This window comes from Fistularia commersonii, chromosome 12, assembly GCF_037954325.1.
Source record: "Fistularia commersonii isolate RoL2024-O1a breed Wild chromosome 12, RoL_Fcom_v1.0, whole genome shotgun sequence".
NCBI classification, from domain to species: Eukaryota; Metazoa; Chordata; class Actinopteri; order Syngnathiformes; family Fistulariidae; genus Fistularia; species Fistularia commersonii.
This window is the reverse complement of record NC_141295.1, coordinates 5462080-5486597: the sequence shown is the minus strand read 5'-3', so window position 1 is coordinate 5486597 and position 24518 is coordinate 5462080. Positions and strand designations below refer to the sequence as shown.

Below are 24518 nucleotides of genomic sequence, written 5' to 3'. Positions count from 1 at the left end.
CAAAAGGTAATAAATCAAAAAAAAGAGTGTTTCCTCCCCGTCGGGGAATCGAACGGCGTTTTTTTCCGCATGACAGGTGAAGATACTGTCCAGTAAACTAACATTGAGACACATTGACAGACTGTAAAAATCTCAAAAGATAACTTTTAACGGTTTGTTCCTCACTGACCCTTGTCCCTTCCAACTGCCTGCAACCTGTAAATAAAACGTGCATCCACTTCTTCAGTCTCTATGAATATTAGCGGTTTAATGAATTCACTAAAACCTTAAAATATCCATCTTCATTCGGTCGTGGATTCGACACACCTGAGCCAATCTGCCTCCTGAAATGAATCTTGCAAAGCTAAAAAGACCAAATCCTTGGATGCAACTTATCAATATATCTGGGAAATGCTTCCCTCTTCATCTCCATGACAAATATTGCAGAATTAGGAATTTAAAGACCGGCCTGTAACCTTTGGCATGTTGGGAGAAAAGATTCAAGAGATTCAAGGCATTGATTGTCGTAGTGTAGAAACGGGTTTTCCTGCACGGTGAAATTCCTACTTTGCTGTCCGCAGTGCATCTGGATATGAATTAATGAGAAACGATCCCAGAAAAAGAGAAACTTGTGGACATGCTGAATGAAGGTAGCAGGTATGCGGCTGGAGGGCGTCGTTACTGAATAAATGAATCTTCGGTTTGTTACATAAAATAACGAGGACGACAGCGGCGATAAGTTTTAACAAGGATGCAACAAGGGTTGTGAGCGTCCGCAACGAGACCACGGCAAGGATGGAGTCGGCTTTAGCTTCATGACGGCGGGAAAAACAACATTATACTGGATGCAAATGTTATCGACAGTGTTTGAAGTGTTTTAGATGAACGTCGGAATATATGTGTCTGATATTAATAAGATGGAATCGACGTTGTTTGGTCATTAAAGAAGTAAACAAAGAGTGTTTCCTCCCCGTTGAGGAGTGTTTCGCAGACAGGTGGAGATACTGTCCACGATACGAACGTGGGTAGAAGACGTGCATGAAGATGATCTGAGAAGATCCAGCTGACCAGGATTCTCCTTTTAGTTGTAAATTGAGAAATCATGAGAGGCATCCGGCAGGTTTCCGTAGTGTAGTGGTTATCACGTTCGCCTCACACGCGAAAGGTCCTCGGTTCGAAACCGGGCGGAAACATTTTTTTGGTACCACTTTGGATCATCCGACCCTGTTTCCTCCACAAGTCAGAAGAAGAGGAGCACTCACCTGTGGATATTAAGACTTTTCCTCTCAGGCTTCCCAGTCCGCTGGGCACAGGTGTGCAATCATGTGACCACGTCTGGCCAATCACCAAGCAGCTGCTCGTCTCCACATTCCAGGAGCAGGTGAGTCGAGTTTGCAGCAGGAAGGAGAACCAGGCGTTTCAGCCAATCTTCTGGCTTCATCTCCAGCTCTGGGGTGTTTTCTCACCCTCTGCTGGACACCAGTGGAATTACAGCTCCAAGCTCATCCTGAATGACCAACAAGTATCCAGCTTTGTATGCAGACCCCCATGAAGAACAAAATCACTGGACCCAACTTTCCTTTGCCTGGACATCAGGAAGGGCCAAGGAGGCTGGGTTCGGTTTGAACCGGATGGTAACCGGAGCAGGGGACCTCAGGGATCTGATCCTCGGCTGCAGAACCTGACTCTTGTCAGTCCAGTCCAGTTTATTGTCCAAGTGGACACCCGGGTACTTATAACTGTCCACAATGTCCACCTCTGTACCCCTGATGGTGACAGGGGTCGGATGGGTCCTCTGTTTCCTGTAATCCACCACCAGCTCCTTTGTCTTAGACACGTTGAGCTGCAGGTGGTTCAGTCCACACCACTCCACAAACCTGTCCACCACGCTCCTGTACTCCTCCTCCTGGCCTCCGTTGATGCAGCCCACGATGGCAGAGTCATCTGAGAATTTCTGCAGGTGGCAGGACTGCGAGGAGAACCTGAAGTCTGAGGTGTAGAGCGTGAACAGGAAGGGAGACAGGGGTTCAACCCGGTGGAAGAGGGGGTAGCCTGCCTCTGCCTTCAGGTGGGGAGATTGGTTTTGACTGTCGTTTTTAGAAATGCACCCAAAAACAGTTCAATTTCCCAGTCTCCCAGTCTGGACTTCCCAGTCCACTGGGCACAGGTGTGCGATCATGTGACTACATCCGGCCAATCGGCGAGCAGCTGCTCGTCTCCACATTCCAGGAGCAGGTGAGTCGAGTTTGCAGCAGGAAGGAGAACCAGGCGTTTCAGCCAATCTTCTGGCTTCATCTCCTGGCGAGGCTTTGCAATGACACTTGTTTGGTTCCAAGGTGCTCCGTATGTCTTTGCCCGTCACAAAATATGGCGAGAAAAATATAAATCGGAAATAGAATTCTTCCCATAAAGTGTGAGGTGTTTCCGATGTGCTCTGAAAAAAAAAAAAAAAAAAACAAATTCCAACGTTATCACTATTGCAATAAAACCAATATGCTTAAACACCCTGGATTTCGGGAACAGCCTGCGGACGTATTAGAAGACAGACTGTTCTGTCTGGTGAATTAAAAAGAGGTTGATCAGAAAAAACACTTTTTTCTGGATAAAAGTGTTCACCACCGCCATTTCCACCCATTTTGTAAAATCTACCACCATCTGTCCCTCTGCATTCCTATCCTGGATACCAAATCTGCCCATCACTTCTTCATCCCCTCTATTGCCTTCACCAACATGTCCATTGAAGTCTGCACCAATGACCACTCCCTCATTTCTGGGAATATTCTGCATCACTTCATCCAACTCTTTCATGAACTTCTCCTTCTCTTCAGATTCACATCCCACCTGTGGTTCATAGCCACTAACAACACTGAGCAGCACACCTTCAATGTCCAGTTTCAGACTCATAAGTCTATCTGACCTTCTTTTCACCTCGAGGACGTTCCTAACAGACTCCTCCTTCAAGATAACTCCTACTCCATTTCTCTTCTTGTCAGTACCATAATAGTACAACTTAAAGCTGCTCCCAAGCTTCTAGCCTTACTACCTTTCCACCTGGTCTCCTGGACACACAGTATATCCACCTTCCTTCTCTGCATCATGTCCACCAACTCTCTACCTTTTCCTGTCATAGTCCAGATATTCAAAGTCCCTCCTCTCAGTCCCAGAATCTTGCCTTTCCTCTTCTCTCTCTGCTTCTGATGCTCATGTCAAAGTCAAACCAAATGGCTCCATTAGTTCATCAGGATGTATTTCGCGTTGTTTACGTGGAGAAATATATGAGCTGGAGATGATGAGTTTCCTCTCCGTCGGGGAAGCAAACTCCGCTCCTCCACGTAACAGGCGGAGATACTGTCCACTATGCTGTGGACAGTATGTGCAGTGGAATTACAGCTCCAAGCTCATCCTGACTTCTGTGCTGGTCACCGATTGTCCACAACTAACACCATGGTCAGGAATGAAGGTGTCCATATTTGCACTTGGAACCAAGACACCTGAGGCCACGGTTCTTCGATCGACCTTGTGATCGTGTTGTCGGACTTGAGGCTGCATATCCTGGACACTCGGTGAAGGGTAGGGCGGAGCTGATAACACTAGCTGTTGTTGTCCAATCATCTAGAAGCTCACCCTGACCACCTGGAGCCTTTCTCATCTCCTCCCTGAAAACCATGCAACACTCCTCCCTTTTCAGCTTCCACCACTTTGTCCTCTTCATCTTCCTTGTCACCAGAGTCATCCTACAAACCACCATCCTATGCTGCCTGCTTACGCTCTCACCAACAACTATGTTGGAGTCACTGATCCCTTTCAGGTCACCTCGTCTACACAAGATGTAGTCTACCAACTGTTAAAATTTGCGCGAGATTCACGCGCAGGAACCCATCACGTGATGGCAAAAGTGCACCCAACTTTGTATTTTTCCACTAACACCCCCAATGCACTAGCAATGACGAATCCCAGAAGGCCTGGAGGCCCAGTTCATGACACGGCCTGGTACCTAGATGACCTCTTCCAAAGGCTGTGAAAAACAACTCCATATGAGGAAGAAACCTCGACCATCCAGATAGTGGTATAAATCACGGCCACTCCCTGAGGTCGGGGCTGAAATCTCCTCATCTGCACATCCGACTGGACGCACCTCAGCGGACGTCTAGAGAGGGTGAACGATCCCCTCGGGGTGACGTTCATTTCGGCCCGGGAATTCACGTAAGAGTATTTCTCGACCTCTAATAAACCATGTTAGAGAGAGATCCTAATTCGTGCCGGTCTAAGTTGAAGCCTGTAAAGAGGAGACCGAGGTTATCACAAGAAATAACACAGACAAGTGACTATTCTTTTGAGCTCTGCAGAGGGGGAGACTCAGCGCTCTTTGGAGGCAAGATCCAGAGAATCCCACCGAGTTCCTCCTTGCTCGGCCTTTTATCGTGTGAATGTGTGTTGGTGGTGTTGACAAGATCATATACAGGGAGAGGGTGATTCCTGTTTACATTCAGGGGGGTAAGTTCCTTATCAGGGGGTAGGTTGCCATTTGCTTTGCAGTCATTTGGCAGACGCTTTCATCCGACGGGTCTGCACTGCTATCATCGCCATCTGGACAAAGGCTACGGAAGCCATTTTAGCAATCATGCTTCTCGAACACGGAATAATGCACATAGTGAACAAACAAAACAGGATAAGAATCACAATTACAGGTGTAAGGCATTTTAAAATTATTAGTGACCAAGTTCCGTTTACAATCCATCCAAGAGGGTCAAACTGTGGAAATGGTGTTAAAGTATCACTGTCCTCTTTACCCTCCGGCTGGTTCTTCACCATTTTGAGATGGTCCTTCTTTCTCCTCAGACTTGTCATCGTTTGTCTCTGCCTTCTCCTGCTGGGTCGGGTTCTCTTGTTTTGTCGGCTCATCCTGGATCCCTCCAAGCTAGACGGCTCGGGATCCGGTGGTTTCTTCACTGACACAGCCGATGCCTTGAGACGAGTAAGACTGTCCTTCTTGCTCCCCTTTGTAGTCAGCCTTCCCCACCAGCCAGTGTTGGTGGGATCCACAGGGAGTACCTTACAGTGGGATTGATGAGTCCAAGTGGATCCTTCCGCAATTTTCACTGCGGTCGGTGTGGTTAGAAGAACTTGGAACGATCCTTCCCGGCGTGCTGAACTCCAATAGCTTCTCTTTATGACTTTCACAAAGATCCAATCACCAACTCGGACCTTCACCTGTGGAGCAGTTTGAGATTCGGGCAGATCATTTGTGTCTGTTACATCTCGTTATCTTTGTGTTTTTCCATTTTTTCTACCATGTATTCCACTATGGAGTCTTCTGTGAGGGCCGTCTCTAGGTCTGGATGTGTAATCAGTAACTTGAATGGTCGACCATGTATTATTTCAAAAGGATATTGTGGATCTGGAAACCCTCCTTTCTTTGGCCTTAAGTTTGCTTGAGCATTATGTTTAATGCATGTTATACATTGTGCACAAAAATGTCCTAAATAGTAATTTAGGTTAATGGTATAGAAGTGTTGTGACATGAGTACCTTCATCCCTCCTGTTGACACATGGCAAGGCCCATGAGTCAAAATAAGAGCTGCTGTTTTAGATAATGATTTCGGTAGGATGGGTTTTTCATTTATCACCAAAATTCCACTGAGGTCTGTTGCTCCTCTCTTGAGCCAGGATGGTCTTTCAGCAGCTGATGCATTCTCCTGAGCATCCTTTAGTACGTCACTGTCAATTAATGATGGTGTGGAAGGTGTTTGTTTTGCTGCTTTCTTTGCTATTTTGTCAGCGAAGGTATTTGCTTTTGTAACACCGTCTGTTCCTGATTGATTTTATTACTGCTAATTTTTGTGGGAGCAGAATAGCTTCTAGTAGTTCTTCTTCTTCTTCTTCATCCTCATTTGAATGAGGTGTAGGTGCGTTCACTTGGTAAGGGTGCAGCTCCTCACTTCACCTGTCTCTCCTGTCATGACCTCCTTGTCTGTTTTGCCCACACTGTCGTGACCAGTGGCCTGTTTTACCACAATGCCAGCATGTGTCATCTGTCCGTCTAGGATGGAAGTCCTCCAACTGCACCTTGTGGCATCTCCTGTGGTGGGAGTTGCTGCAGCACAGCTTTGACGACTGTTTCATTATGTTCTTTTTCTACGAACATAGTTTCTTTGCTCTGATCTTAAATTTGTTCTTTTTATTTTTTTATTTTTTTGTATACTTTGTGTTCGTATAGTGGCTTGTTCTATCCAGTTTTCAACTTTTCTTACTTCGTCAAGTTTTTTGTTGCTGTTTTTCTCGTTTTTGCATTTTTCATGTTCATCTATAAGTTTGTCTCGTATTATTTTTAATGATGCCAATCTTAATTTTTCATCCCAATTTGTATTTTTTTTTCCATTTTCTTACATATTGTACATTATCTGGATCCAATCTGTGCATGTATTTCACATCCCCTTCCAGGTCTTGTTCATTTTTACTACTGGAAGAGTTTCCCATTTTACACTACAGGTTGTTGTGGTTAACGATCAGTCACAATGTTCACAGAGATCATCGACTGTCAAGCTTCTACAGAACCTGGTGTTCTGCGGACACAGCCGTCACTGCAAACCAACTTTCTCAATTTTAACCACAACCAAAAAAAAAACAAAAAAACGAAAATAAAAAATAAAAATCAAACTTACTTCAGAGACTGACTCTGATCAGTATAAAAATCTCTCTGAAGTAACAACACACACACACACACACCCCAGTGCACTCTACTATACTTTCTTTAAGCGGACAAAAGCATAAACCATATCTACTTTCTTTTAATGGACAAAAGTATAAACCGTACCTACTTTCTTTAGCGGAAAAAAGTATAAACCATACTCAGTCTGATAATTTGGGGTTTCCTCCTCGGCCTCCTCGGTCCGTTCAGATCCCGTCAATCCAGCGATGGCAGGTGTGAGGAGGAAGTTCTAACCACCGGCCAGGTAGAGAATTCACTCTCCGGGTCTTTGTCTCAGATCACTAGATCTGGCCGTCGACGGGCTTCGGCGTGTCCTCCTCCACCGGCCACTTGTTGGATGTGTTGGGATCCGGGTCACGGCGGCAAGTTTTGTTAGAGAGAGATCCTAATTCGTGCCGGTCTAAGTTGAAGCCTGTAAAGAGGAGACCGAGGTTATCGCAAGAAATAACACAGACAAGTGACTATTCTTTTGAGCTCTGCAGAGGGGGAGACTCAGCGCTCTTTGGAGGCAAGATCCAGAGAATCCCACCGAGTTCCTCCTTGCTCGGCCTTTTATCGTGTGAATGTGTGTCGGTGGTGTTGACAAGATCATATACAGGGAGAGGGTGATTCCTGTTTCCATTCAGGGGGGTAAGTTCCTTATCAGGGGGTAGGTTGCCATTTGCTTTGCAGTCATTTGGCAGACGCTTTCATCCGACGCGACATACAGTGGAGGTGCTGAGGATTGAACCCGGGACCTCATGCTTGCGCTCTACCACTGAGCTGCAACACCTTCATGCTTACTTGAATATACAATCATGGGTGCAGGTTCCTGTTTGAGGACAAAGGCCATTTGTGCTCACACGTCTGTCTGTCTTCATGTGAGTAGTGGAAATAACATCGCTATGAATATAGAGAGAAAACTCTAACAAACCACTCATCGCTCAAACAGTTCCTGACAGCGCTGATGTTTTTCTTGGATCACATCTGAACACAGCGGGACAACAAAGTCCGGTCCCGTGGTGGAGGCCGCAAAAACGGACACAACATTCTCCTACCTCTGCTCTTATAAGTTACCCTAAGTTCCTGTCTTTTCTGGACAAAAAGGGCTCACTGCAGCCCTTGTGACTCTGCTCTTTCATGTAACAGGCAGAGATTCTGTCCACTCTGCTGTCTGACAAGTCCAGCTGACCCTGATTCTCCATTTGCTTCTGAATAAAAAAAATCACATGTGGACAAGACCTCTGCAGGTTTCTGTAGTGTAGTGGTTATCACGTTCGCCTAACACGCGAAAGGTCCCCGGTTTGAAACCGGGCGGAAACATTTTAAACTGTAACCAGGAGAAGTTGGCATTTTTTTGGTACCACTTTGGATCATCTGACTGAGTTTCCTCCACAAGTCAGAAGAAGAGGAGCACTCACCTGAAGATATTAAGACTTTTCCTCTCAGGCTTCCCAGTCCACTGGGCACAGGTGTGCGATCATGTGACCACATTCAGCCAATCGAGCAGCTGCTCATCTCCACATTCCAGGAGCAGGTGAGTCGAGTTTGCAGCAGGAAGGAGAACCAGGCGTTTCAGCCAATCCTTTGCTTCATCTCCAGCTCTGGGGTGTTTCCTCCCCCTCTCCTGGACACCAGTGGAATTACAGCTCCAAGCTCATCCTGACTTCTGTGCTCATCAAGGATCTTCCACAACTAACACCATGGTCAGGCAGAAAGGTGTCCATATGTGCACTTGGAACCAAGACACCTGAGGCCACGGTTCTTCGATCGACCTTGTGGTCGTGTTGTCGGACTTGAGGCTGCACATCCTGGACACTCGGTGAAGGGTAGGGCGGAGCTGATGACACTAGCTGTTGTTGTCCAATCATCTCGGACAGGGTCGGGAACCTTTTTGACTGAGAGCCAAAAAAACCACATATTTTAAAATCTGATCCTAAGAGAGCCGTATGTATATTTTTCTACCGAAAACAGCTAAATGGAAGAGAAAGACCAACAATTTTAGAGTACAATAAGACTGAATTTATTTTGAACAACATACTTTGCTATAACAAAGTAACTTAACAAGAAAAGTGCTTCTTAATTATAACGCTACTAAACGTGACCGCAGGTTCGTCTTCATGTTTTCTAGGTGCGAGAACGACCGTCCATTGTCAATATTATAACAAGCAGCTGGTCTGCAGGCTGAAGTTTTTTTCTGTCCATTTGTGTTTACTTGCCAGCTCTGCTTATTTACCCACACGTCCGAAAACTTCAGGTCAGAAACTTCTGATCTAAATGGAAGAAGACCAACAATGTATGTTTTATAATAAGACTCTGTTAAAACATGTTGTTCAAAATAAATGAAAAGGTATTTATTAATAAGAAAAGTAGTTCTTACTATTAAAGCGACTTCTGGTGGTGCAGGGTTTTGCTAATGTCTTTGCAGTCTGGTTGATGGTGGTGAGGTTCAGCTTCATGCAGACGTTTAGGCTTCCGTCTGTTAAGCGTGACCGCAAGTTGGTTTTGATGTGTTTTAGGTGTGAGAACGACCGCTCGCATGCATATGTAGATCCAAACACGGTCAATACGGCAAGACTCACACGCTGCGGTGTTTTGTACGTGACGGGAAGCGCGTTCCAGGTTTTGACAATCAGCTGGTCTGCAGGCTGAGGTTTTTTCATGTCTGTCCATTTGTGTTTACTTGCCAGCTCTGCTTGCTCTCGCGCAAGTCTTTCCAAATCATCATTATCAGCAGAAGTTCAAAGACTCAAAGTCAGTGTTTAAATACCAAAACATCACATTTATTCACAAAATACTTTCATGACAAGCAATGCAGGAGGAGGAATTAAAAACCGAGTGTGTAAAACTGGACCGCACAGTTTTGAACAGTGTTCATACAAATAGATATCTCACAGACACTAACTAAACTAAACTAACTAAAATGTAAATAAACAGTGCAGGAAATCACTCACCTGTGGATATTAAGATGTTTACTAGATGTTTACTGTCCACTGGACTCAGGAGATGGACATATACATGTGCGATCAGGTGACCAGATCCAGCCAATCAGCGAGCAGCTGCTCATCGCCTGATTCCAGACGCAGGTGAGTCTAGCCAATCATCTGGCGCCATCTAGTGGCGAGACTTTGCAATGACAGCTGATTGGCTCCGAGGTGCTCCAGATATATGGCTTTATTTCTCCCACAGTCGAGCTTCACTCTTTAGCTTGCAGCTTTCTAGCAACCCTGTTGTGTCCCTTAGCTTAGTGCGTTAGCATGAAACCTTCTGTTACAAGAGTTAAAATGAAATACACAAAAGGTAATAAATCAAAAAGAGTGTTTCCTCCCCGTCGGGGAATCGAACGCTGGTTTTCCGCATGACAGGTGAAGATACTGTCCAGTAAACTAACATAGAGACACATTGACAGACTGTAAAAATCTCAAAAGATAACTTTTAACGGTTTGTTCCTCACTGACCCTTGTCCCTTCTGTTAGAATATTCCGTTATAATACATTGTGTTTACATACATTCATTGTATTTACTTATTTTGATTGTCGTCCTTGTGTGACGTGAGGACGCTCACGTCAAGAGAGGGACTTGCAAAATCTCCTACGTCAAATTATAGAATCTCCAACCTCACATCATTATTTCGCAATCAATTGCAAAGACTGTAAAATGTAACTGCGAGACCCCATCATGTAAGGTGAAGGAATGCGCTTCCCTGCTGTTCCAATGACACCCCGGGGATAATCGACTAGAGCCAGGAAGTCATTATCAGGACTTCTTCCGAACCGCGACTTTGATCAAAGCACAGTTTTACACAACCCAGGTGCTCATATTCCTAGAGAGCGTAAACCAGGGGTCAGGAGAAGTTTGCCAGGACTTCCTCCGATCAGCGGCTTTGATCGAAGCGCAGTTTTACGAGGCCCCGCAGCCCAGATGGCCGCACTCCTAGAGAGCGTAAAACCGGGGGGGGTCGGGGAAGCCATTGTCAGGACTTCCTCCGACCCTTTTGGCCAAAAGGTATAAAATGAGCCTGATCCTTTGGATCGGGGCCAGAACTTCTTCATCTACACATTCGACTGGACGCGTCTCAGCGGGTGTCTGGAGGAGCCGAACGATCCTCGCGGGGTGACATTCATTCTGGCCCGGGATATCTCCTAAGTGTATTTTCCTGACTTTGAATAAACCATTCTTGCTTGATTAGTTCCTGGCCGTTGTGACGTTTTTCCCTGAATGATAATCTGAACACACCGGGACAACAAAGTCCGGTCCCGTGGCAGGAGCCACAAAAACGGACAAAATATCAACCTGTGTTATTTTATTTTCCTTTTGTTTTTGTTTTTTTTGGGGGGTACATTTCCTGTCAGTGGTTAGAACCTCCTCCCCCCTCTCCCGTTCCTTACTGACAACTAACTAAATAACTAACTGGTTACCAGTCCATCACACAAGTGATAGTAAAGTGTCCCCACAAACTGAGAGGAGAATTCGTCTTATCTCGAGTCAACGTTCATCATCGACCTATGAACTCCTCAGAGAAAAACAGCAAGAAAAGGAAGAAGCAGCTTCATTCAACTGGATGTGTGTTCGTACAAGTAGAGTTCACACAGAAAAGAGGAAACAGGGGTCACACACACAATTAAACAAACTTAAATGTAAATAAAAATGGCAGTAAATCCCTCACCTGTGTATAATAAGATGTTTCCTCCCCGTTTATGAATCAAACCCCAGTTTTCTGCGTAAGTGTAGATACTGTTCACTGGACTAATGACAAGATGGACACAGGTGTGCGATCGTGTGACCCGGCCCAGCCAATCAGCGAGCAGCTGCTCGTCTCCTCATTCCAGATGCGGGTGAGTCCAGCCAATCGCCTGGCGCCATCTAGTGGCGAGACTTTGAGATGACACCTGATTGGCTCCGAGGTGCTCCAGACGGCAGACAACGGCTTTGCCCGTCGGAACAGGCAAGAACAAGAAAAATAGATTGTAAAGAAGAAACATCATTAAATCCGTAAACTGTCATTATTGTCGTTTGTGGTTCTGACTCTGCCATCGTGGGCTGCATCAACGGAGGCCAGGAGGAGGAGTACAGGAGCGTGGTGGACAGGTTTGTGGAGTGGTGTGGACTGAACCACCTCCAGCTCAATGTCACAAAGACAAAGGAGCTGGTGGTGGATTTCAGGAAACAGAGGACCCATCCGACCCCAGTCACCATCAGGGGTACAGAGGTGGACATTGTGGACAGTTATAAGTACCTGGGTGTCCACTTGGACAATAAACTGGACTGGACTATCAACACCAACGCCAGCTTCAAGAAGGGTCAGAGCCGCCTGTTCTTCCTCAGGAGGCTCAGATCTTTCAACGTCTGCAGGACCATGCTGCAGATGTTCTACCACTCGGTGGTGTCCAGCGTCATCTTCTACGCTGTTGTGTGCTGGGGCAGCAGGCTCAAGACAGCTGATGCGAACAGACTCAACAAGCTCATCAGGAGAGCTGGGTCTGTCCTGGGCGTGGAGCTGGAGTCTGTGGTGCAGGTGTCAGAGAGGAGGATGCTGAAGAAGCTCCTCAGCATCATGGACAACATCCATCACCCCCTGCATGCCACACTGACGTCCTGTAAGAGCTCTTTCAGCCGTAGACTGATACCACCGAGGAGCTCCACTGAACGCCACAGGAGGTCTTTCCTCCCCGAGGCGATCAGACTTTTTAATTCCTCTCCATTCAGCCGCCGGCAACCATAACAACCTATCTTTAACTTAAAAACAAACAAAATGTGCAATATCTCATTTCTGTGCAATATTCGGAACTGTGCATTATTTCATCTCATAACAGCTACACTGTGCAATATTTCATCTCATCTCATAACTGCTACATTATAATGTTAAGACACTTATAGGTTTATCACTGCTAACTAAGACACTTTATAGTTTCACTGAAACACTTTATAGTTTATAGTTTATTTTTATTTCTAATTCTGCCTTTCTTTTATTATTTATTACTGTTTTATATTCTGTAACTCTGGCACTGCAATTTCCTTCGGGATTAATAAAGTTGTTCTTATTCTTATTCTTATTCTACCATCAACTCACTATTGTCATTTAGCCTCACACATGTTTGGTTATTTTTTTGATAAACATATTAACATTTTAAAATGTATTTTATTTTTGTTCGTGAGCGAGATATGACGTATTTCCGGTGAGCCCTCGACGTCACATCCGCAGGAGCCAAGAGTCCGAGAGTGTGTGGTGTCCACCTTTGTGCCGCTTCATCTTCTTTTGTTGGTTGTTTGTTCTCTGATACAAGATACTTGAGTTAAAATTCGTGGATAAAGAAGAGACATTTTTGGAATAAAGAGTGTTTCCTCCCCGTCGGGGGATCGAACTCCGGTCTTCCGCGTGACAGACGGAGATACTGTCCACTATACTAACGAGGAGTTAAGATCGGAAGTTGTAAATAAGTGACTAGATCCAACTGTGTGTGAGATATCTGTAAATAGAATGTTTGACAGCAATGGAAAAAAGTGGATTTACGACTTCAGTCTCTCTTCATATATTGATGGTTTCATGAACGGTTTGCGTAGTGTAGTGGTTATCACGTTCGCCTCACACGCGAAAGGTCCCCCGAAACCGGATGGAAACATGTTGCGTTTTAAATCCCGGTCTGGAGTACCTTACCGTGTTTTCTCCAGCGCGCTCATAATACATATCTGAGAAGGGTTTTTGTGTTGCCTCCTACAAGTCTTTTCATTCAAAGTACCTTCTATGATATCTGCCATACCTTTTTCAGGTGCCAGTAGTGTAAAATGTATTCTGTCTTGCAACAGCTAACCTTCATTCCTGTCCTTTCCAGAGCATACCTCCCCCTGTCGATTGTCCTCCACCGGTTCCCTGCTGTCTCTACAGATCACCATGTCATCTGCAAGCATCATTCCTGTGTAACCTCATCTCTACGCCTGTCCATCACTGCAAACAGGAAGGGGCTCAGAGCGGATTTCTGATGTCGCCCCACCTCCACCTCGATCTTCTCTGTTACCCCTACAACACACCTCACCGCTGTCTCACAGCAAGCATACATGTCCTGCACCAGTCTAAAATACTTTAAAATACTTCTGTCACTCTGGACTTCCTCATACAGTACCATAGTTCCTCTCTCGGCACCCGGTCAGATGCTTTTTCTAGGTCTACAAAGGCACAGTGCAGCTTCCTCTGACCTTCTCGACCAACATTTTGAAATTAAATACTGCATTTGTAGAACTCTTTCTAGGCATGAAACCATAGTTCTGCTCACAAAGGCTGACCATCCTCTCACAACTTAATATCATATCTCTGGTATGAACAAGTCAGGCAGTGCAAAAGTAGGAATTCAAAGCCTGGCATGTAAAGTTGGACAAATATGATGGCCGCTAGACTACAGAAAGTAAGTAGGGAACAGCAAGACAGGAAGAAGCAGCTTCATTCAAATGGATGTGTGTTCGTACCAACAGCGGTCACACATCAAAGAAGAAACTGAGTCACACACACGCAATTGTTAGCATGACTCTTCCTATTGAAGCCCGCAGTATCCGCTCGCTTAGGTGGCTGGTATATGGCTTTATTTTTAATACTGTTGTGCCTGCTAGCTTTACTCATTAGCATGCAGGTTCCCGTCAACCCTGTTGTGTCCTTGTTGTTTTCTTGTGTTATGAGAGAAGTGGGTTTTTTTTTAATTCACTTACTAAAAAATATAAAAGAATAAACTGTTGACAAAAGTGTTCCAAATTGTTGACTGTTTTTTTTTATTTCCTTTCTATATAATTAATTCAGAGATAATGACTTCAAAAGCTTCAAAAAAAAAAAGGTGGAATCATGTTTACTGGTGATCCTCTTTTTTTTAATGTGTAACAATAAATATGTCTCTGCATTCTGTCTCTCATAGTTGAATTGTACCGATGATGAAAATGACAGGCCTCGCTCATCTTTTTCAGAGGGTTTTCTTGAGACTGTTTCTCAGCCAGAAGGAGGAAGGAAGTTGAATTAAATGCAGCGTTGCCACCACCCCACCCTCAAACACACACTGAAGACACTTCTTTCTCACAGGTTCTTCCAGGCTAATATGAGACTGGTGTCTCTGGGTCATCTGCCGGAGCGGCGATGAGTCCGACCGAAGCGCTGAGTGGACTCGTGGTCCTGCTCCTGTCCCTCCAAGGTACCGAACTTCTCCTTTCTATTTCGTGAAGCATCACACGGCGACTGACGGAAATCGCGACAGAGATGCACCTTTGTATCTGGATACCGTCCTGTTATTTCTACATTCGCCGTTTGTTTTTTGAGGAGATTTCAAGGATCGCCAAAGTGTAGAAAGTCGCCAGAGAACCGCCGAGAGTCCTCTCTCTTCAGATAACTCGGTGTTCCCGTCCCAGTTGGAGCCTGAGGTTCTGCCGCCGTCATTTCTGACCGAGCGTGCTCCTCGCCCGTGCTCCTGAAGACACTTCTCGCGTCTTGAAGATCTTCCGTTCGGTCCAGTTCTAACAGACCTTTGAGAGTTTTTCGGCTTGAACATAGCGAACCATCTCGGCTCGGTCCGACCCAAAGCTCAATTTCCCCGTCTCGTGTCGGCACGTTTGAACCGAAGGGACTCAGTCAGGCGGCAGACGAGCGTCACGCAGCCTCACGCTGGATCAAAATGATCTTCCTGCGATAAAAATGCAAAGGTATTCATTGTTAAATTGTTAAAAGTTTTTCCTTCCTGTTTCCCCCCTTGATGTTGCAGTGTCTCCTTCCTACACTGAGTGGGAGGTGAAGTACAGATCCATGAGACTCTGCACACTGACAGGATTCAGTGCAGAGATAAGCTGCACCTTCAACTACACGTCATATTCAGACAGATTGCCAAATAGCAGGAATGAGTTACACAGGACACTGTGGTTCACTGAGCAGAGAGACGGCCCACCAGTGGACCTGACAACAGAGCCTGAGTACGCAGGCCGGGTGAAGAATCAGTGTGGATACAAGCGGTGCACTCTGACAATCTCCAACCTGAGAGAGAGCGACGCTGCCACCTACACATTCGGAATCATCACTGACCTGGATAATTACACCGGATCCCCCGGGGTCACTCTGGAAGTCAAGAGTAAGACCCCAGCAGCAACGTTTCTCCGACTAGACGTTTCCATCACACACAAATTTCAAACAAAAAAAGAAAAAAATATTCCTTTTGTGTGAAGTTAGATTTGAATGAAATATCTTTCCTGTCTTTCGTCCCTCCAGGCCTCTGGATCGAAATACACAGTAATTACATGTACTGTGTCAACGACTGTAAGATGATTGAACGTAAATATAGCTGGTTTAGAAATGGAGGGAAAATTGAAGGAGAAAGTAATGATTATTATTATTATTCCAAAGAAACTTCTGCAAACAGTGTGTCTTGTGCCATACAAGGATACGAGCGCCATCCCTCCCCTGCAGTGTGTGAGTCCCCTCTTTGTTAGCATCTCTCTTCTATTATTCTGATCTCTTTGTGACTCTGCTTGGAAATGTTCTCTCTCAGGTGTGAAGGGTTCTGTGTGCAACATGGTGACCTACACCCACAGAGACATCTGCGCCCCCAAGGGCTCGGCCGTGGACATCTCCTGCAGCTACACCAGTCCAGGGACAGTTTCGTCCACGTTCTGGTTCCGCACTGAAGGGAAGGATCGGAGGCCTCCCTCACAGCCTGAAGACATCAGGAAAAAGGCAAACTACATCGGACGTGTTGAGGTGGACGGTTCAGGGAACGGACGCTCCACACTGAGAATCAGCGACCTGAGCGAGAGCGATTCAGCAGAGTATCACTTCAGACTTGAGGGGACAGGCTTTCGATGGAAGAACGAGTTACCTGCGACAACGCTGACCGTTACAGGTGCTGAAGAACTTTCACCGCTTCCAGACTTTGGTTCACAGCAAAGGTCGAACTCAGATTTCAACTGTATTCTGAGAGGAACATCCTCTCCCTCATAACTCTTCTCCTTCTCTTCACCATCTTCAACATACCACACTGTCGTCTGCGTGGAGGCAAACATCCGGCCGAAGCCATTCGGTTTAAAAGGCATCGGCTGCTTCTTTACGATGACATTATTCCCGCTCTCTCTTTGGTATCCAGCTCTGCAGGTTCAGGTCAGGAGGACAAACAACTATAAGAACATGGTGGAAGTGGAGCTGTTGTGTCACAGCAGCTGCAGCTCAGCGGGTCGTTTTTCCTACATCTGGATGCTGAACGGAAGTGAGATCCCCTCCCAGAAGAAGGATCACCTGAAGGTCCATTTGAGTCCCGCAGAGTTTGTCTCCTGTGCTTTGGAAGGACATCTTCAGCACCCATCTCCGCCGCTGTGTGAGTTTTCCTTCATTCTTATTGGAAAACCAAACAACCTGAAGAGTCCAGCCTGAAGCCGTCATCCTGCCGTCCACTTGCAGGGGAAAGTTAAACATGCTGACTTGTAACTGCATGTCTTTTGTTTCCACATCTTCACCCCCAGATGCTCTGGATGTCCCCCGGGTGTCGTTCAGTGCTGCTGACATCCTGGAGGGCAGCTCAGTGCCTCTGACCTGCCTTAGCGCTCTGGGGGAGACAGTGAAGTACCTCTGGTACAAGATTGGAAGGGAAAACACCACGGTGGGCACAGAAAGACAACTCCTCCTCAGTCCAGTTCGGAGCTCAGACTCCGGGAAGTATTACTGCACCATTGAAAATGTGCTGGGGTCGAAGTCATCTGAGGCCGTCCACATCGATGTGAAATGTGAGTCACAGAGGTTATTTGACAAAACTACATCCATTAAAGTCTGTCCCTCGTAAACTTGTTGCTGCTCAGGTCATGTGGGTAAACAGGCACGTCTTCAAACATCACCGCCCACATACTTCACATGCCTGCTTTACGTTGGTCAGCAATCCGGAGGGTTCGGCAGATGGGACGCTCCTCGTGCAGAACTCGTTCCTGCTCGGCAATATGGAATAACCTTCTTTGACAAACGTTCTCTCCCAGACGCTCCAAGGCTCCCCGTGGTGTCGATAAGCCCGGCGAACACCGTGATGGAGGGCAGCTCAGTCAACCTGAGCTGCAACAGTGATGCAAACCCAGAAGCCACGTACGTCTGGCAGAAGGAGAACAACGTTTCTCTTCTAGCCGCCGGACGGCTCCTCACCATCACTGAGGTTCGAGTGGAAGACAGTGGGAACTACAGCTGTCAGGTGGAGAACACAAGAGGGCGCCACCAGGCTACCGTACATCTCCTTGTCAAGGCCAGTAAGTCGTGGCTGTTTGACGTCGTCTCTCTTCATCTTTGTCTGTGAAGAGTTCGGGAGGAACAGTCCAGTTGTCAGTGATCCGAAATGTCCTTTCGGTGTCTCTCCATTTCCCAGATTCAATGAAAGCGGTGGCAGGCGGATCAATCGCTGCTCTTTTCTTTCTGGTCCTGGTTTTGCTCCTGGTCACCCTGTTTCTCAGGTAAGTGCCTCAAGGTTGACACCCAAAGACTTTCCCTTCAGTTTAACATGAGTACTCAAGATCTGGTCTTTCCTGCCTCACAGTAAAAAGATGTTCTCCAAACAACCGTCTGGGCATCGAGTGGAACCGGACGGGGAAGCAGAGGTGAGGAACCAGATCTTCCTCAAACCTCCTTGACCAGCAGACTGAAGCCCCTCCGTCTCCTCAGGAACACCAGTACCAGAACCCCTCGGTCGAAGCAGGAGCAACGGCAGCAGGGCCGGACGGTAACCTTGCATACTCCACTGTGACCTTCAAGGAAAGCCATGAAGAACCCGTCTACTCCAACGTCCTTCAAACCAAAGGCCTCGGCCTGAGCGGTGAGGATGAAGAGAAGGAAAGGGATGAGGATTACGTGGAGTACAGTGTTATCAATTCTCCAGGGTGAGTCCTGGAGATTCTCCCAGGACCCCCTCTGTTGCCGAGAGCCTGCTTTTCATTGGTGGTTGCTACGGTAACGCCGACAGCTTTTAGAACGCAGACCTTCCCCCTCATGTCGTAAGTGCGCCGCTGCTGTGCGATAAAGGCCAAAGTCTGTCGGGCCATGGAGGGTTTGTCACAACCAGGGACTTTGTCTAAAACTGTAAGATCTTTTACTTTTGACACTTCCATGAAGCTCTTGCAGGACATTGTTAATCCCCTGCATGAAACCTGCGAGCAGTAGGCGGGTCCTCCGAGCAGCGTCCGGGGAGCAGCCGTGGATTCGCTGCCTTGCTCACCGACTCTCCGGCAGGCCAGAAGAAGAACGGGAATCCACCCATTCAACTGCTTTCTTTGTTGCTCCTTCCTACAACCCATCCATCATCTACGCTTATCCTGCCCTCACCATTTTAAAATAAAGAGCATTTCAAACTCACTGAACAAGTGACTAATGTGTCACTTGTTTGGATCATCCGACCCTGTTTCCTCCACAAGTCAGAAGAAGAGGAGCACTCACCTGTAGATATTAGGACTTTTCCTCTCAGGCTTCCCAGTCCACTGGGCACAGGTGTGCGATCATGTGACCACATCCAGCCAATCAGCAAGCAGCTGCTCGTCTCCACATTCCAGTAGCAGGTGAATCGAGTTACAGCAGGAAGGAGAACCAGGTGTTTCAGCCAATCTTCTGGCTTCATCTCCAGCTCTGGGGTGTTTTCTCACCTCTGCTGGACACCAGTGGAATTACAGCTCCAAGCTCATCCTGACTTCTGTGCTCATCAAGGATCTTCCACAACTAACACCATGGTCAGGCAGAAAGGTGTCCATATGTGCACTTGGAACCAAGACACCTGAGGCCACGGTTCTTCGATCGACCTTGTGGTCGTGTTGTCGGACTTGAGGCTGCACATCCTGGACACTCGGTGAAGGGTAGGGCGGAGCTGATGACACTAGCTGTTGTTGTCCAATCATCTCGGACAGGGTCGGGAACCTTTTTGACTGAGAGCCAAAAAAAACACATATTTCAAAATCTGATCCTAAGAGAGCCATATGTATATTTTTCTACCGAAAACAGCTAAATGGAAGAGAAAGACCAACAATTTTAGAGTACAATAAGACTGAATTTATTTTGAACAACATACTTTGCTATAACAAAGTAACTTAATAACAAGAAAAGTGCTTCTTAATTATAATGCTACTAAACGTGACCGCAGGTTCGTCTTCATGTTTTCTAGGTGCGAGAATGACCGTCCGTTGTCAATATTATAACAAGCAGCTGGTCTGCAGGCTGAAGTTTTTTTCTGTCCATTTGTGTTTACTTGCCAGCTCTGCTTATTTACCCACACGTCCGAAAACTTCAGGTCAGCATCTTCTGATCTAAATTGAAGAAGACCAATAATGAATGTTTTATAATAAGACTCTGTCAAAACATGTTGTTCAAAATAAATGAAAAGGTATTTATTCATAAGAAAAGTAGTTCTTACTATTAAAGCGACTTCTGGTGGTGCAGGGTTTTGCTAATGTCTTTGCAGTCTGGTTGATGGTGGTGAGGTTCAGCTTCATGCAGACGTTTAGGCTTCTGTCTGTTAAGCGTGACCGCAAGTTGGTTTTGATGTGTTTTAGGTGTGAGAACGACCGCTCGCATGCATATGTAGATCCAAACACGGTCAATACGGCAAGACTCACACGCTGCGGTGTTTTGTACGTGACGGGAAGCGCGTTCCAGGTTTTGACAATCAGCTGGTCTGCAGGTTGAAGTTTTTTCATGTCTGTCCATTTGTGTTTACTTGCCAGCTCTGCTTGCTCTCGTGCAAGTCTTTCCAAATCATCATTATCAGCAGAAGTTCAAAGACTCAAAGTCAGTGTTTAAATACCAAAACATCACATTTATTCACAAAATACTTTCATGACAAGCAATGCAGGAGGAGGAATTAAAAACCTAGTGTGTAAAACTGGACCGCACAGTTTTGAACAGTGTTCATACAAATAGAGATCTCACAGACACTAACTAAACAAAACTAATTAAAATGTAAATAAACAGTGCAGGAAATCACTCACCTGTGGATATTAAGATGTTTACTAGATGTTTACTGTCCACTGGACTCAGGAGATGGACATATACATGTGCGATCAGGTGACCAGATCCAGCCAATCAGCGAGCAGCTGCTCATCTCCTGATTCCAGACGCAGGTGAGTCTAGCCAATCATCTGGCGCCATCTAGTGGCGAGACTGTGCAATGACAGCTGATTGGCTCCGAGGTGCTTCAGATATATGGCTTTATTTCTACCACAGCCGAGCTTCACTCTTTCGCTTGCAGCTTTCTAGCAACCCTGTTGTGTCCCTTAGCTTAGTGCGTTAGCATGAAACCTTCTGTTACAAGAGTTAAAATGAAATACACAAAAGGTAATAAATCAAAAAAAGAGTGTTTCCTTCCCGCTGGGGAATTGAACATTGTTTTTTTCCGCATGACAGGTGAAGATACTGTCCAGTAAACTAACATAGAGACACATTGACAGACTGTAAAAATCTCAAAAGATAACTTTTAACGGTTTGTTCCTCACTGACCCTTGTCCCTTCTGTTAGAATATTCCGTTATAATACATTGTGTTTACATACATTCATTGTATTTACTTATTTTGATTGTCGTCCTTGTGTGACGTGAGGACACTCACGTCAAGAGAGGGACTTGCAAAATCCCCTACGTCAAATGATAGAATCTCCAACCTCACATCATTATTTCACTATCAATTGCAAAGACTGTAAAATGTAACTGCGAGACCCCATCATGTAAGGTGAAGGAATGCGCTTCCCTGCTGTTCCAATGACACCCCGGGGATAATCGACTAGAGCCAGGGGTCGGAGGAAGTCATTATCAGGACTTCCTCCGACCCTTTTGGCCAAAAGGTATAAAATGAGCCTGATCCTTTGGATCGGGGCCAGAACTTCTTCATCTACACATTCGACCGGACGCGTCTCAGCGGGTGTCTGGAGGAGTCGAACGATCCTCGCGGGGTGACATTCATTCTGGCCCGGGATATCTCCTAAGTGTATTTTCCTGACTTTGAATAAACCATTCTTGCTTGATTGGTTCCTGGCCGTTGTGACGTTTTTCCCTGAATGATAATCTGAACACACCGGGACAACAAAGTCCGGTCCCGTGGCAGGAGCCACAAAAACGGACAAAATATCAACCTGTGTTATTTTATTTTCCTTTTGTTTTTGTTTTTTTTGGGGGGTACATTTCCTGTGTTTAGAACCTCCTCCTGCCTCTCCCGTTCCTTACTGACAACTAACTAAATAACTAGCTGGTTACCAGTCCATCACACAAGTGATAGTAAAGTGTCCCCACAAACTGAGAGGAGAATTCGTCTTATCTCGAGTCAACGTTCATCATCGACCTATGAACTCCTCAGAGAAAAACAGCAAGAAAAGGAAGAAGCAGCTTCATTCAACTGGATGTGTGTTCGTACAAGTAGAGTTCACACAGAAAAGAGGAAACAGGGGTCACACACACAATTAAACAAACTTAAATGTAAATAAAAATGGCAGTAAATCCCTCACCTGTGTATATTAAGATGTTTCCTCCCCGTTTATGAATCGACCCCCGGTTTTCTGCGAAAGTGTAGATACTGTTCACTGGACTAATGACAAGATGGACACAGGTGTGCGATCGTGTGACCCGGCCAAGCCAATCAGCGAGCAGCTGCTCGTCTCCTCGTTCCAGATGCGGGTGAGTCCAGCCAATCGCCTGGCGCCATCTAGTGGCGAGACTTTGAGATGACACCTGATTGGCTCCGAGGTGCTCCAGACGGCAGACAACGGCAGACAACGATCCTCGCGGGGTGACATTCATTCTGGCCCGGGATATCTCCTAAGTGTATTTTCCTGACTTTGAATAAACCATTCTTGCTTGATTGGTTCCTGGCCGTTGTGACGTTTTTCCCTGAATGATAATCTGAACACACCGGGACAACAAAGTCCGGTCCCGTGGCAGGAGCCACAAAAACGGACAATACTTTCATGACAAGCAATGCAGAAGGAGGAATTAAAAACCTAGTGTGTAAAACTGGACCGCACAGTTTTGAACAGTGTTCATACAAATAGAGATCTCACAGACACTAACTAAACTAAACTAATTAAAATGTAAATAAACAGGGCAGGAAATCACTCACCTGTGGATATTAAGATGTTCACTGTCCACTGGACTCAGGAGATGGACATATTGATGTGCGATCAGGTGACCAGATCCAGCCAATCAGCGAGCAGCTGCTCATCTCCTCATTCCAGGCGCAGGTGAGACTAGCCAATCATCTGGCGCCATCTAGTGGCGAGACTTTGCAATGACCGCTGATTGGCTCCGAGGTGCTCCAGATATATGGCTTTATTTCTACCACAGTCGAGCTTCACTCTTTAGCTTGCAGCTTTCTAGCAACCCTGTTGTGTCCCTTAGCTTAGTGCGTTAGCATGAAACCTTCTGTTACAAGAGTTAAAATGAAATACACAAAAGGTAATAAATCAAAAAAAAGTCTTTCCTCCCAGTCGGGGAATCGAACGCTGGTTTTCCGCATGACAGGTGAAGATACTGTCCAGTAAACGAACATAGAGACACATTGACAGACTGTAAAAATCTCAAAAGATAACTTTTAACGGTTTGTTCCTCACTGACCCTTGTCCCTTCCAACTGCCTGCAACCTGTAAATAAAACGTGCATCCACTTCTTCAGTCTCTATGAATATTAGCGGTTTCATGAATTTAATTAAACCTTAGAATATCCATCTTCATTCGGTCGTGGATTCGACACACCTGAGCCAATCTGCCTCCTGAAATGAATCTTGCAAAGCTAAAAAGACCAAATCCTTGGATGCAACTTATCAATATATCTGGGAAATGCTTCCCTCTTCATCTCCATGACAAACATTGCAGAATTAGGAATTTAAAGGCCAGCCTGTAACCTTTGGCATGTTGGGAGAAAAGATTCAAGAGATTCAAAGCATTGATTGTCGTAGTGTAGAAACGGGTTTTCCTGCACGGTGAAATTCCTACTTTGCTGTCCGCAGTGCATCTGGATATGAATTAATGAGAAACGATGATCACCTTTTGCAGCCTCGCTGTTTCGCGGATCTTTTTAATGCTTATTTTTTACGGTAGACCAACAATCTCCGGGCCTTGTCTCTGTACAACTTGCCAAATTTAAGTTTGCAAATTTTCTCCATGATGAGGACGAAACGTTCCGCGCCGGCAAAGGCACCCGACGACGCGCCCAAATTTAAGAGGAAGTTGTTAACTATCCCAGAAAAAGAGAAACTTGTGGACATGCTGAATGAAGGTCGCAGGTATGCGGCTGGAGGGCGTCGTTACCGAATAAATGAATCTTCGGTTTGTTACATAAAATAACGAGGACGACAGCGGCGATAAGTTTTAACAAGGATGCAACAAGGGTTGTGAGCGTCCGCAACGAGACCACGGCAAGGATGGAGTCGGCTTTAGCTTCATGACGGCGGGAAAAACAACATTATACTGGATGCAAATGTTATCGACAGTGTTTGAAGTGTTTTAGATGAACGTCGGAATATTTGTGTCTGATATTAATAAGATGGAATCGACGTTGTTTGGTCATTAAAGAAGTAAACAAAGAGTGTTTCCTCCTCGTCGAGGAGTGTTTCGCAGACAGATGGAGATACTGTCCACGATACGAACGTGAGATGAAGATGATCTGAGAAGATCCAGCTGACCAGGATTCTCCTTTTAGTTGTAAACTGAGAAATCATGACAGGCGTCCGGCAGGTTTCCGTAGTGTAGTGGTTATCACGTTCGCCTCACACGCGAAAAGTCCTCGGTTCGAAACTGGGCGGAAACATTTTTTTGGTACCACTTTGGATCATCCGACCCTGTTTTCTCCACAAGTCAGAAGAAGAGGAGCACTCACCTGTGGATATTAAGACTTTTCCTCTCAGGCTT

The 24518-nt window shown here is 45.9% G+C and overlaps 2 non-coding genes across 2 annotated transcripts; both read left to right on the top strand.

Moving 5' to 3' along the window:
* Positions 1-1099: 1099 nt before the first annotated feature.
* Positions 1100-1172, top strand: trnav-cac (transfer RNA valine (anticodon CAC)). Its single transcript has one exon. It is a non-coding gene; the product is annotated as a tRNA-Val (tRNA).
* Positions 1173-7917: 6745 nt separating this feature from the next.
* trnav-aac (transfer RNA valine (anticodon AAC)) lies at positions 7918-7990 on the top strand. The gene has a single exon. It is a non-coding gene; the product is annotated as a tRNA-Val (tRNA).
* The last annotated feature ends 16528 nt before the right edge of the window (positions 7991-24518 follow it).